This window comes from Bactrocera tryoni, chromosome 1, assembly GCF_016617805.1.
Source record: "Bactrocera tryoni isolate S06 chromosome 1, CSIRO_BtryS06_freeze2, whole genome shotgun sequence".
Classification (NCBI taxonomy): domain Eukaryota; kingdom Metazoa; phylum Arthropoda; class Insecta; order Diptera; family Tephritidae; genus Bactrocera; species Bactrocera tryoni.
In genome coordinates, this window is record NC_052499.1 from 23,074,550 (window position 1) to 23,087,403 (window position 12,854).

The window sequence follows — 12,854 nt, forward strand, 5'->3', positions numbered from 1 at the left end:
CATTGTGGCAAAAAACACTTTCGAGTATGTGAAGGAAAACATTTAATATATATACTTTTTAAGCAGCGCTTTTTCACTTTTAGCTATTTTTAACCTCAAAAAGCTTAAAGCTTTCTATAGTATTTACATATGTACGTTTGTACATTAGTAGACAATAATCAGAGAAGAAGTTAAATGCTTTATTATAATAATAATATGTATTACTTATATTTTGTGGGTTGGAAAGTTACACGCTTACCAATAGTCATACTTCCAGGAGCGCATTTCGTTCTGTACAGCTGGGTTCCATTTGCTTTTGAGAGCTCTGTGACAGTCATCGTGGCTATCTCCCGCACCATACAGGCTCCATAAGTGGCACAGGCCACAAGCAAGCCACGATATGGTGCGGACACGATCCGAGACCCTAATCGCTCCTCAAACTGTCGTATTTTGCCTGCTGCAGAATGTTCTTCACATTCGCCAAGTGTGGAGCGTCACTATTGACTGTCATAATTTTAAAGGTTTAGATAATTTTGTCTTCTCTTGGAAGAAGTATTAACACCAACAACAATGTCAGACTCGGAAACATTTCAGCCCTGAAAGTGTTCGATTTAGTACTTGCCGGGGGAAGCAGATGAAGACCTCCACCCGTTGGAAAGACTAGGTGGAGAAGGACTGCCAAGCAGCGAAAAGGAAGAAGAGGTGCGTAAGCGGTGTCTTCGCCAATAACGAAGAAGATCCTGATCTTGCCTTTAAAGCAATGTTTATGACTTTTGCTGAGCGCTTTGCGCCATTTAAGTATTGATATTTTAGATAAAGTCGGCCTTTAAAATTTTTGGACTTTTAGTACTTTTCTTTTATATGATTAATACTCGACTCTTTCCTATTTTATTATATTAGGTTTTATTGGTTCGCTGAGATAGCTCTAGTAGTGTTTGCGGTTTATTTGTATAACTACGTATATACAAATTATGAGAAGAGAAGAATAGTACCATTCTTCGAAAAATTATCACACTCCCTTTTCTATAAGTGACTAATGAATAGAAAAAATATAACAATCTTTCTCCATATCAACAAGCTAGCTGTTTCAGTTTAAAAAAAAAAACAAGTAAGGAAGGGCTAAGTTCGGGTGTCACCGAACATTTTATACTCTCGCATGATAAAGTGATAATCGAGATTTCATTATACGTCATTTACATATTTTTCAAATACCGTATTTTTGTAAAGTTTTATTCCGCTATCATCATTGGTTCCTAATGTATATACTCGTATTATACAGAGAAGGCATCAGATGGAATTCAAAATAGCGTTATATTGGAAGAAGGCGTGGTTGTGAACCGATTTCACCCATATTTCGTACATGTCATCAGGGTGTTAAGAAAATATTATATACCGAATTGCATTAAAATCGGTCTAGTAGCTCCTGAGATATGGTTCTTGGTCCATAAGTGGGCGACGCCACGCCCATTTTCAATTTTTCAAAAAAGCCTGGTTGCAGCTTCCTTCTGCCACTTCTTCCGTAAAATTTAGGGTTTCTGACGTTTTTTGTTAGTCGGTTAACGCTCTTTTAGTGATTTTCAACATAACCTTTGTATGGGGGGTGGGCGTGGTTATCCGATTTCTGCCATTTTTGAACTGTATATGGAAATGCCTGAAGAAAACGACTGTGTAGACTTTGGTTGACATAGCTATAGTAGTTTCCGAGATATGTACAAAAAACTTAGCAGGGGGCGGGGCCACGCCCACTTTTCCAAAACAATTGCGTCCAAATATGCCCCTCCTAAATGCGATCCTTTGTGCCAAATTTCACTTTAATATCTTTATTTATGGCTTACTTATGACACTTTATAGGTTTTCGGTTTCCGCCATTGTGTGGGCGTGGCAGTTGGCCGATTTTGCCCATCTTCGAACTTAACCTTCTTATGGAGCCAAGGAATACGTGTACCAAGTTTCATCATGATATCTCAATTTTTACTCAAGTTACAGCTTGCACGGACGGACAGACGGACGGACAGACGGACGGACGGACAGACAGACATCCGGATTTCGACTCTACTCGTCGCCCTGATCACTTTGGTATATATAACCCTATATCTGACTCTTTTAGTTTTAGGACTTACAAACAACCGTTATGTGAACAAAACTATAATACTCTCGTTAGCAACATTGTTGCGAGAGTATAAAAAAACAATTGGTATAACTCAAAGCGACTGGCATAATGAAACGATTATATCTTTTAAATGTGATAGAAATGATAGAAATACATATACACGCTGATATTCTCTTATGATATCAGTGAGTTTCGCTAACTTTGTTGTTACTAAACTTTTTGACAAGAGAGCAGAGCGCAAACATGACAATCAATGAAGCCGAAATTCGCGGTTTCGTTTCGCTATTTCCATGATTGCCGTGTTAGTGATATAATTATGAATAATTGATTTGCAAAAAAAAAAAATTAATTGATTATTTATATATGTATACATAATACTGTTATGTATTACCAATATAAACTCTCACAAATGTTTATTTATAATTATTCTGCAAATATTTTGCTAGCCCTCTCATAATGCTATAAGCTACTTAATGCGGGCGAAACACTCTCGTTTTCCTTAATCAAATACAGGGTGTGCTGGTGTGCGCAAGATGTTTATATTTGTTGTCCTAGTTGGAAAATTAAGTCGCTGTTATACAAATGCACAGAAAAACTCCAATGTGTTAATATAACTTCCTTTGTTGTTGTTGCATGTGTGTTAATCAGCTGCTCTCATATGAGATTTGTGTGCTTGTGTCCACGTGTTTGGCTTGTTTTAGCCCACAAAAGCACAGCAGCCCATTAAATGACTACTAAGCCTTAGCTTTTAGTGTGTGTCCTCTCTACTTTCTCCACTTTTGCTATTGTTGTTGTTTGCTCACTTTCCGAGGCTTTTGTTTTAAAAGCAAAAATGCATATTCTTGTTGAAATTGTTCCCATGTGGCACACGCCGTTGATTTGCACTTAATGAACGAAATACCCGAGTGTGTGAATGGTTGTATTGCGCAGACACTCATACGTATACATACACACATAGTAGATGGCAGCTAAATATACCGTTATATTTATTATAATACACATTTGGGTTGATGTGTGTGAATAGTGAGAATATAGAAATTCGAGACAATATATTTGTATTCTCTTTTGATACGAATTTAGTTTTCCAGCAGTAGAATATGTATAAGGCTAGGAGCTTAGCGGAGCGACGAAAAGTTCCAAGAAGATCCGACGTTGTCGAGCCAGATTTTGTTCAGCGATAAGGCTCATTTCTGACTTAATTATATAAACAAGCAAAATTACCGCATTTGGAATGAAGAGCAACCTGAATGAATTCAAAAGTTTTCATCCAGAAAAAGCAATGGTTTGGTCTGTTTTGTGAGTTGGTGGAATCATCGGACCATATTTCTTCAAAAATGTTGCCGGTGTGAACCTAAACGTCAATAGCGATCGTTATCGCTCCATAATATCGCAACGTTAGATTTTTTCATGTGGGGATATGTAAAGTCCAAAGTCTATGCGAACAATCCCACTTCGATTCATACCTTGGAGCAAAACATCACGGGTGTCATTCACACGTTATCAGGGTTACCATTTGAAATGCTCGAGCGAGTTATCGAAAATTGGAATCATACGAGCCGTCTGAGAAAGAAATAATCTTCAAAGAATAAATACTGGTCGAAATGCTCGAGCGATTCGTCGAAAATGCACCTGACTCAACGGATGGACCATTTGAGAAAGAGTTAATCTTTCAAAAATAAATGCCAAAGAATGTTTTTCGAATGATAATAGAGCTTTCATAAATTTTGTATTAGTATTTTTTTTTTAATATTCTAAATTAAATGTCTTTGTTGTTTATAATTACCTCGTAATGCTGAAGACGTCTTGCTTTAATGATTGTAGAAATCAGCTGATTTGCATCGACGGTATTTTGGTATTAATCTGAAAATAAAAATAGGTTTGATCAACGTTTTATTGTATACCTATCGACGCAATTTTTGGCTCTGCCTTTTACAAGTAAAATTTCAGTTTTTCCAATACCAAAAATAAGTGATTTCTTTTTAAAGTTTGCTATTTGTAGAGTTTTTTCGTATTGATATTCATAAGGAAAACTGAGGTCCATTTGTATCAGGAAAAATCATGCTTTAAAAGCTGAAGATAAGAATTCCAATATTTCTACAATATTTATATTCGGAATTTGCCCGTGAAAACAGAAATCAAAACCTATTTCAAAAAAATGTCACCTGGGGTATATAAAGGGTGATCCATCCCTACTTTTTAAAGAAAAAAACACTGAAACTTCAAATTTAATGGGAAGTGTTAATCATCATTCGAAAGAACATACCTCGGCATTTACTTTTTGAAGATTATCTCTTCAAGATGCCTGAATTGAAGCCGGAGTATCTATCGCATAGACTTTAGACTTTACATATTCTCACAAGAAAAGGTCTAAAGATAATATCATACGATCTTGTGGCCAATCGACTCGGTCCAAAATCGTGAAGTTATCCACCAAATGTTCTCCCGACAAATCCATTGAATAATGCGATGTGAGAAGTTGTGCTGGTCTTGTGGAAACGCAAATTTGACTGAGATCACGGCGGTTGACGTTCTCACCAAATGACCTTATTTTTGATGAAATATGGACCGATGATTCCACCGACAGCCAAAATCCATTGATAGAGAAATGGACCTCTTCGCTGAAGAAAATTTGACTCGAAAACGTCGGATCTTCTTGGAACTTTTCAAGAGCCCACAGAGCGAAGCGATGTCGCTTGGAAAAGTCGAGCAGCTGCAGTTCTTGCACAAGTTGTATTTTTTGCGCTTTCGGTTTAAAATCGACGTAAAATGTGCGAAGTCGTTCTATACGTCAGTCCGAGTTTCTGCCAGTTGTACACTGCCAGCCACGGCTGCTTTCTTTTCTTCACTGCGTGCTGGAAATGGTCTATTCCGTTGAATATTATCCAATAATGAATGCAGGTTCTCAAGATGGTTGATGGTTTTGCGAATTGTACGCCCTGTGGGCCAATTATGTTGATCATAAGTTGAGCTAAGCGCACGAAACACATTTTTAACAGATCAGGAAGTTTCGTAATAAACAATAACAATTTGCGAACGTTTTTCAGTCGTAAGTCTTGATGAAATCCCAAACAATATTGAACAAAAATAGCATGACTGCTTGACACCACACACGCATGATCTGTCAGTAAGGCTGTTCAAAGAAGTACGTCTGTTTGGTTCACCCGTTATATTTGACTTAGTTTTACTTCATTTGAGGACCACACTTACGAGCACTAGTAATTAAATGCTATAACGTCGAGTCGTGTCTGATTTACCGTTAAATCTTCTGTTCGAAAACTTTTACGACAGCTTTGTTCCCCAAGCAGGCTGCAGTATTCTAACTAACCTAATTTTGCTTAATGATTTGTTTTAATTCTCCTGTTTTGAAAAGTCTCGCTTTAATTCAATGGTACATCTTAAACATTTCTTTCCATTATCTTTTTTGTTGTATACCCTTATTTATTTATTTTACTATGTGCTCTGCGTCCGTCCGCCTTTCCCATCTGCAGTCGCAGCAGTTTGCTAAGTTCGAGCTTGTTAGTTTCTGTTTGTTCATTTCGCTCATTCATTTGTGTCGCCGACAAGTGACACTTGTGCGTTTATTTTCTACAGCAATAATTCTCTTTTTTCCGTCGCTCCACTTTTTAAGAGTTTCATGGGCAGCTTCTTGTTTCCAACAATTCCTCTCATGGTCCTCGTGGTGCATGCATTGCCTGACTGCGCATTTAAATGATGACTGCTTCGTTTTCTGTGTCCTTCTTTATTTGTCTCTGGTGTTGCTTGTTGCCGCTGCTGCTTTAATTTGGTTGCATATGGCCGATTGTAAGGTATGAGAGTATATATAATTTGTATAGATAGCCGCATAAAGTGCGGAAAATATATGAGCCAAGCCCCTAATGGGCCAAGTCTTATTACAAAAGCTCCTGGCTCCGGGCAACTTTGTGACTGTCACCTGTTCTTTTCAACTTTCTGCACTGTCAGGCAGTAGGCACCCTCCCTCCGCAACGCACAGCAATTGCTACCCACTCACTTCTTTCCGCCTATTATCTGCCACCACCGGTCTGTCTTAGGCTTTGTTGTCGGAAGTGTGAAGCTGAAATTGAGCAACTAAAAGTGCCTACTTATGAATGAACACTTCTTTCTCCCCTTTTCTTATGCTTTGTTCTCTATGCATGCAGGTGTGTATGTATGTGTGTGTGCTGGTCGCTCCTCCTCTTCCTCATACTTGCGCGAAAATGCTTATGTTCCTGCTTATGCTTATGCATTTGTAGCCGGCTCCGCTGCTCTTTGGTCTGCCTGGTGCTGGTCCTGGTCGTCGACTAGCTGCTCATCGTCTTCCTTTTCCTTTTCCGTTTCCGTTGGCTATGTGTCGCTTTAATGCGCTTTTGCACGGCTGGCGGCACTAGTTGTTTGCTTGTTGTTATTGTCATTTTGTTGCCATTGTGGTTGTTTCTGTTGCTGTTGCTAAATGTGTTGCTGGTGGTCGTGTTATTCAACGTTGCAATTTTAATGCTTCACACGCACAGCAGGACACGCATACCGTTCCACACACATTCACTTCCTTTGTATTGCCATTTACGTAAACCCGACAGCTGAGACTCGTGGTTTGTACTAAAATATTACTGATCCAACTTGAGGTACAATTAGATTTTTGAATGTAAAATGGGAAGTAGTCGGTTTCGGGTTTGATCAAAGAGAGTTGGTCGCATGTCGCCCATCAAGCCTTTCTTGTATAAACTAGGTTTTTCTTTTGGAGCGAGGATAGTTAAGAAAACACTGAGTATTAGTCTTCACACCACTTTGTTTGGTCTTCACAGAGCTTAAATAACAGCGCATGTTGCAGACGTGAAGAAAACCGCGTCGGCTTCTGTAGTTTGTAGAAGTTAGGAGGTTGCGAACTCATAAATAGAAGGTCCGGAGTTATTTTGGCAGATCTTAGCTTCTGTAAATGTCAAAAAGTGAAATTTTTTTTAAGAAGGGACTGTGGGCGGGTATTTCCGCAAATCGCACAGATGATTGCATAACAAAATATTCTATACCACTTTCCATCCTACAGTTTTGTTGTGGTGTTTGAGTAACAGTATTTAATTATCTATCTGTTTGCGGTGTAAGAAAAATGCTTTAAAGCTAAGCTCTACCTAGACAAACAAGCAAAAAAAGAGAATGTCGCTGGTACGAGCTTCTCTTACAGGTCCTGAAGTGGTTAGACCAAATATCCCTCAGAGTTATCAATAAGAATGATGCTATGAACTTGGAGTTTAACAAATGACTCAATTAAATTCAATATTCTGGATACTTGTAGACTACCGGAATAAAAGAAAATAGCCTCGGAAAACTGCTTTTGACAACACGAAAAAGAACTGCCTTTATGCCGCTATGTCTGAAAAGTATCTCGCAAAACTAATACGGCTGTGTAAACAGACGATGAGTAATCTAATAAGAGAGAATATAAGAAATGATCTCAAACCGCTTTTTCTCCGAATAGATTCACTTTTTTAAGCTTGCCAATATGTTTGTAGTAACCAAAAGGAAATATTCGTTCGTTTTCATTTCAGGAGGTATCTCTAAGAAGTTCGGCGTAAATTATTATACAAAACATTGTTCAACTTTACGAATATATTGTTCAGTTCGGACCACTAGTCATCCACACAGACAGTTCAAATCAGAATCGAGCTATTTTTATATCTTTTTATACTATAAAAATGCAGCTTTGAAGGGTACTATATCTTCATCGCGGCTGCAGTTAAAGTGTTTCTTTGTTTCAACTGGGATCTGAATCTGCGACCCACTAACTGGCAGTTACAAAAGAAAATTATGTTAAGAAAAATCCATAATTAATGTATACTCATAAACTACTTTCAATGTAACTAGTTCGAAACTAGTTCATAAAAAGTGAGTTGTGTAACCAGTTGCATTATGTGAAACAAACAAAATTCCCTGATGTGTAAACATTTATGCAAATTATATATTTGCAAAGCTGCATGCCACTATCTATACATTTACATATACATATGTATGTGTGTGCATGTGCGTGAATGTGCAGTTGTGCAGCGACAGTAACATGTTGTTATGCATTTGCATTTCTTTCATTGCATTCCTTGTTGCGAAATTGTATGGAAAAAAGCATTCACTTGTTTTTGCAAATGTTTCCACACACGTCTGCGAATGCCTGTGAATGTGTGCGTGTGTGTTTGTATGAGTGCAAGTGCATTTATGTGTGCACTCGTTGTATTATGCATTTGTATGTGAAGAGGTTGGAATTAATTTTGCAACATTTTAAATTGGGCGCAATTAATTGCAAAATTACTTCACACACATACACACACACACACACACTTACCTTTATATGTAAACACGCCCTCGTCGTTGTAAGCGCATTCAAACGCTTGAGCTTTTCACGTTATGTACTTGCGTTTGCTTATGTGTATGTGTGAGCGTGTGTGCGCTTTTGTTATGCTGAGTGTTGCACTTGCCATTTGTCTTTGCGCCTAAGTGCGCCAAACACGTGTGTGTGCGTGAGTGCGCGTGTATGAGTGAGTGCGCTTTTCATGCCCATAAATTTTCGCATGAAAAATGCAGAATTCCAGCTGTTTAGGTGGAAATGCCACAATGTGCAACATACAAAAAACAACAAAAATGAAACATAACAATAAAAGTTTAAATAAATGTAAATTTTTAGATAAAATAACATAACCGTAAACAATGCATTTAATAGACGAATTTTGAAAATGTCGGTTTTAATTAATAAAAATATTTCATTTGATTGGCAACCACGGCACAAAATTAAGAGGTGGAGATTTTCATTAGCTGTCTCTCTCTCTAAAGAGTTCGATGGTGATGGTGATCTCAATAAAAACTCTAAGCTACAGCTTTTATTTGCGGTGAGTGTCTAATGGATAGCAGAACTTCACTAGCCTTAACCCTTAGTTGACCAAGGTGAGGAAAAATTAATGTTTCTAATTTATTTTTCAATATTATCATTCATGTACGTATTTTATTAACAAAAACAAAAAATTATAAATTTCAAGGATAACACAGTGTACAAAAGGGATATGGTACTTACATAGATGTACCATCAGGTTTGAGGAACCTAAATATTTTTATTTACATATTAATGGCATGATATTCGGCGAAGCAGCTCTTTTTTTATTGCAGTGTAAAAATATACCGCATTCTTGTCTTTTCCAATGCGGTTTGGACTGAATCTTGTTTAGGCCACATCTCACATCTTCCTTAGCTTTCAACAAATATTGGCCAATGTACTCCCAAGTTACCTAATCGAGAATCAGTTGCAACAGACGGACCCTTACCACGACGTTTTTTTGCTTGATTTTATTGGCACTAATATTCTTTTGCGTCAGTAGGTCTTGAACAACGGATCATATATTCCAATCCTTTCATGTGTTTGACAGTATACGACATAAGCATTAATGAACGTTATTGCCAAAAGTCCACCAAAGCAATCTACGCCACAATTTTTAAGATCGAATGAATGAATATCTTTAAGGCAGTTGGACATTGAACATGTTTTTCTTGGCTTTTCCGATACCTTCCCTCGAGTTTTTAGTTTGCTCAGTGCCATGAAAATTCTTCTTCTTCTTTACTGGCATAGATACCGCTATTGAGATTATCGCTTGGAATTAGAGTTTCCAAGTATAACCAGTTCCCCCTGCACCTGAGCTCTCCAACGGAGTGTAGGTCTAACTCTCCCTGTGCTTCCTCCGGCGGGTATCGCGTCGAATACTTTCAGAGCTGGAGTGTTTTACTCTATTCGGACAATACGACTTAGTGAGCGTAGCCGTTGTCTTTTAATTCGCTGAACTATGTATGTTAATGTCGTCGTATAACTCATACATCACATCATTCCATCGAATGTGATATTCGCCGTGGCCAACGCGCAAAGGACCATAAATCTTTCGCAGAACCTTTCTGTCGAAAACTCGTAACGTCGACTCATCAGATGTTGTCATCGGCCATGCCTCTGCACCATATAGCAGGACGGGAATAATGCTTGACTTATAGAGTTTTGTTTTTGTTCGTTGAAAGAGTATTTTTTTCTAAGTTGCCTACTCAGTCCGAAGTAGCACCTGCTGGTAAGAGTTATCCTGCGTTGGATGTCCAGGCTGACATTGTTAGTGGTGTTTACGCTGGTTCCCAAATATACGAAACTATCTACAACTATCCACCAGACCCATTTTCTTTGCTTCCTTGTCCAGCCTGGAGAAAGCAGAACTAACCGCGCGGTTATTGAGGCCAATGATATCAATATCATCGGCATACGCCAGCAGCTGTACTTTCTTATCGAAGATGGAACTGTCTCTATTTAGTGCATATCGAATTATTTGCTGCAGCAGCAGATTGAAGAAGTCGTGCTATAGAGAGTCGCCATATCTGAAACCTCATTTAGTATCAAACGGCTCGGTGAGGTCCCGATCCTGGCGGAGCTTATGGTACTGCTGAACGTCAGTGTAGACAGTTAGTTTTGCGGGGATACCAAATTCAGACATCGCGTCATAAAGGCAGCTCCTTTTCGTGCTGTCAAAAGCAGCTTTGAAATCGACGAAGAGGTGGTGTGAGTCGATTCTCCTTTCGCAGGTCCTTCCCAAGATTTGGCGCATGGTGAATATTTGGTCGGTTGTTGATTTTCCAGGTCTAAAGCCACACTGATAAGGTCCAATCAGTTTGTTGACGGTGGGCTTTAATCTTTCACACAATACGCTCGATAGAACCTTATATGCGATGTTGAGGAGGCTAATCCCACGGTAGTTGGCGCAGATTGTGGGTTCTCCTATTTTGTGGATTGGGCAGAGCATGCTTAAATTCTAATCACTGGGCATGCTTTCGTCCGACCATATTTTACAAAGAAGCTGATGCATGCTCCTTATCAGTTCTTCGCCGCCGTGTTTGAATTGCTCGGCCGGCAGTCCGTCGGCCTCTGCCGCTTTGTTGTTCTTCAGGCGGTCAATCGCTATTCGAACTTCTTCATGGTCGGTAAATGGAACGATGAAAAGCTCTTCATACTCACTTCGCCTCTTTCGTTTTTTGTTTGCAAATGCGTCTCGCTTCCTTCTTCAACTCTCGGTATCTTTCCCATCCCGCACGTGTTGTGGTCGTTCGTAATGTTGCAAGGTAAGCAGTCTGTTTCGTCTCTGCAGCGACATGCCACTCCTCGTCGTACCGGCTGTCCAATATGTAGTTTCGGTTATAGCTGTACGTAAGGAGTTTAAAATGCCGTCCCACAGTTCTCTTATACCCAGTTATTGATCAGTGCTCTCAGAGGGCAGGCGTGCAAGTCGAGTAGAAAATTGTTGGGCCGTTTGTTGAGGCGAAATTTCCTTGTGTTTATTGACGTGAAGACGTGTCTTCCGTTTATCACAATATGATCTATTTGGTTGTTAGCTTTTCGATCTGCAGATAGCCATGCAGCTTAATGTATTTTCCTATGCTGGAATTGAGTACTACAGATAACCATATTACGGGCCCCGGTGAAGTCGATCAGCCTCAACCCATTGGGCGATGTTTCATTGTAGAGGCTGAATTTATCGACTGTTGTGCTAAAGATACCTTCCTTGCCCAACCTGGCGTTAAAGTCGCCAAGCACGATGTTGACACCGTGGCGGGGGCAGCTCTCATATGCGCTCTCCAAACGCTTATAGAAGGCATCTTTGGTGACATTGTCTTTCTCTTCCGTCGCGACGCGGGCGCAAATCAGTGATATGTTGAAGAACTCCGTTTTGATGAAGATCGTGGCTAGACGTTCGTCCACTCTCCCTGTAGTAAGTGCCACAAGGACCTACTCGTCTCAGTCTTTGTTCTGCCCATCACCCTGTGAATGGGATGTTTCGCTTTCTTACTTTAGCTCGCCTTCAATCGGATGTTTTTTGGCTAACCAAAAGATACTTGGTCTAAACCGGAGGTCGTGAGCTGCCTGAGCCATAGTAAAAGAATAGTTTCTGGCCATTCCGAAGTGGATGAAAATCAGAGAACTTTCCTCATTTGCGTGAACTGCTACCTCCTCCTAATGCAATGAAAATTAGACACCAATAATATTGGTTTATTATCTATCCATTTACAATATAAGAATTTGCTCCATTCGTTGTTGATCGTGAATCAAATTCGCCTCTTTCCATTTGCTTGTCTGGCTTCATGTTTGAAGGCAGTCCTTTTCGATTTTCTCTAGTTATTCCCCATGTAAACACTTTCTGAGCTAAAATACACATACATGTTCTTGCACCAATCGTCTTCTGTGAGGGACAAAACCGCTCTCTCCCATAGACCAAATCCTTCGTACTTTGCTTCCACAGTTTCCTCTTTTCCCTGATATATTTGGAACTTTTTAATATAGCCATTTTGATCCGACAAACACCGCAATTTAGAACCAGGCTTAATTGGTTTTATGGGGCAATATTGTTTGATGAAGCTTCGGTCCTTGAAAACAATCAACTGATAATTCCTTTGTTCCGCAATACCCCTGCTAAAAGCGTTTATTTAGAGCATCAAACCTAGTCAATTTTGAATAGTCATTTACATGTTAAAATCTTAGTATTGATTCGAATCTCTTACGGGACATTGTCTTGAATATTATGGGTACAAGTTGATGGTAATCCAAGAAAAATTGTGTCTGCTTCCCCCTTCAGGGTCCTTAATCCAAAATTGATCTTACTCAGTTCTGTTAGCATTGGAAACAAATGTCGAATCGCTCTTGCCAGTAGATTCATTTTTGCACAGAATAAACAATTTTCTCTACACTTGGAATTTGTTAGGAAAGTGAACTACAATTTATGGT

General features: G+C 39.2%; 1 long non-coding RNA gene across 1 annotated transcript in view; it reads right to left on the minus strand.

Annotated features, from left to right (window-relative positions):
- Window positions 1–3,872: 3,872 nt before the first annotated feature.
- LOC120766904 overlaps window positions 3,873–12,854 on the minus strand; it is a 141,763-nt gene continuing 132,781 nt past the window's right edge. The window contains exon 3 of the long non-coding RNA XR_005704625.1: window positions 3,873–3,949. This is a non-coding gene — a long non-coding RNA (uncharacterized LOC120766904). The remainder of the gene's footprint in view (window positions 3,950–12,854) is intronic.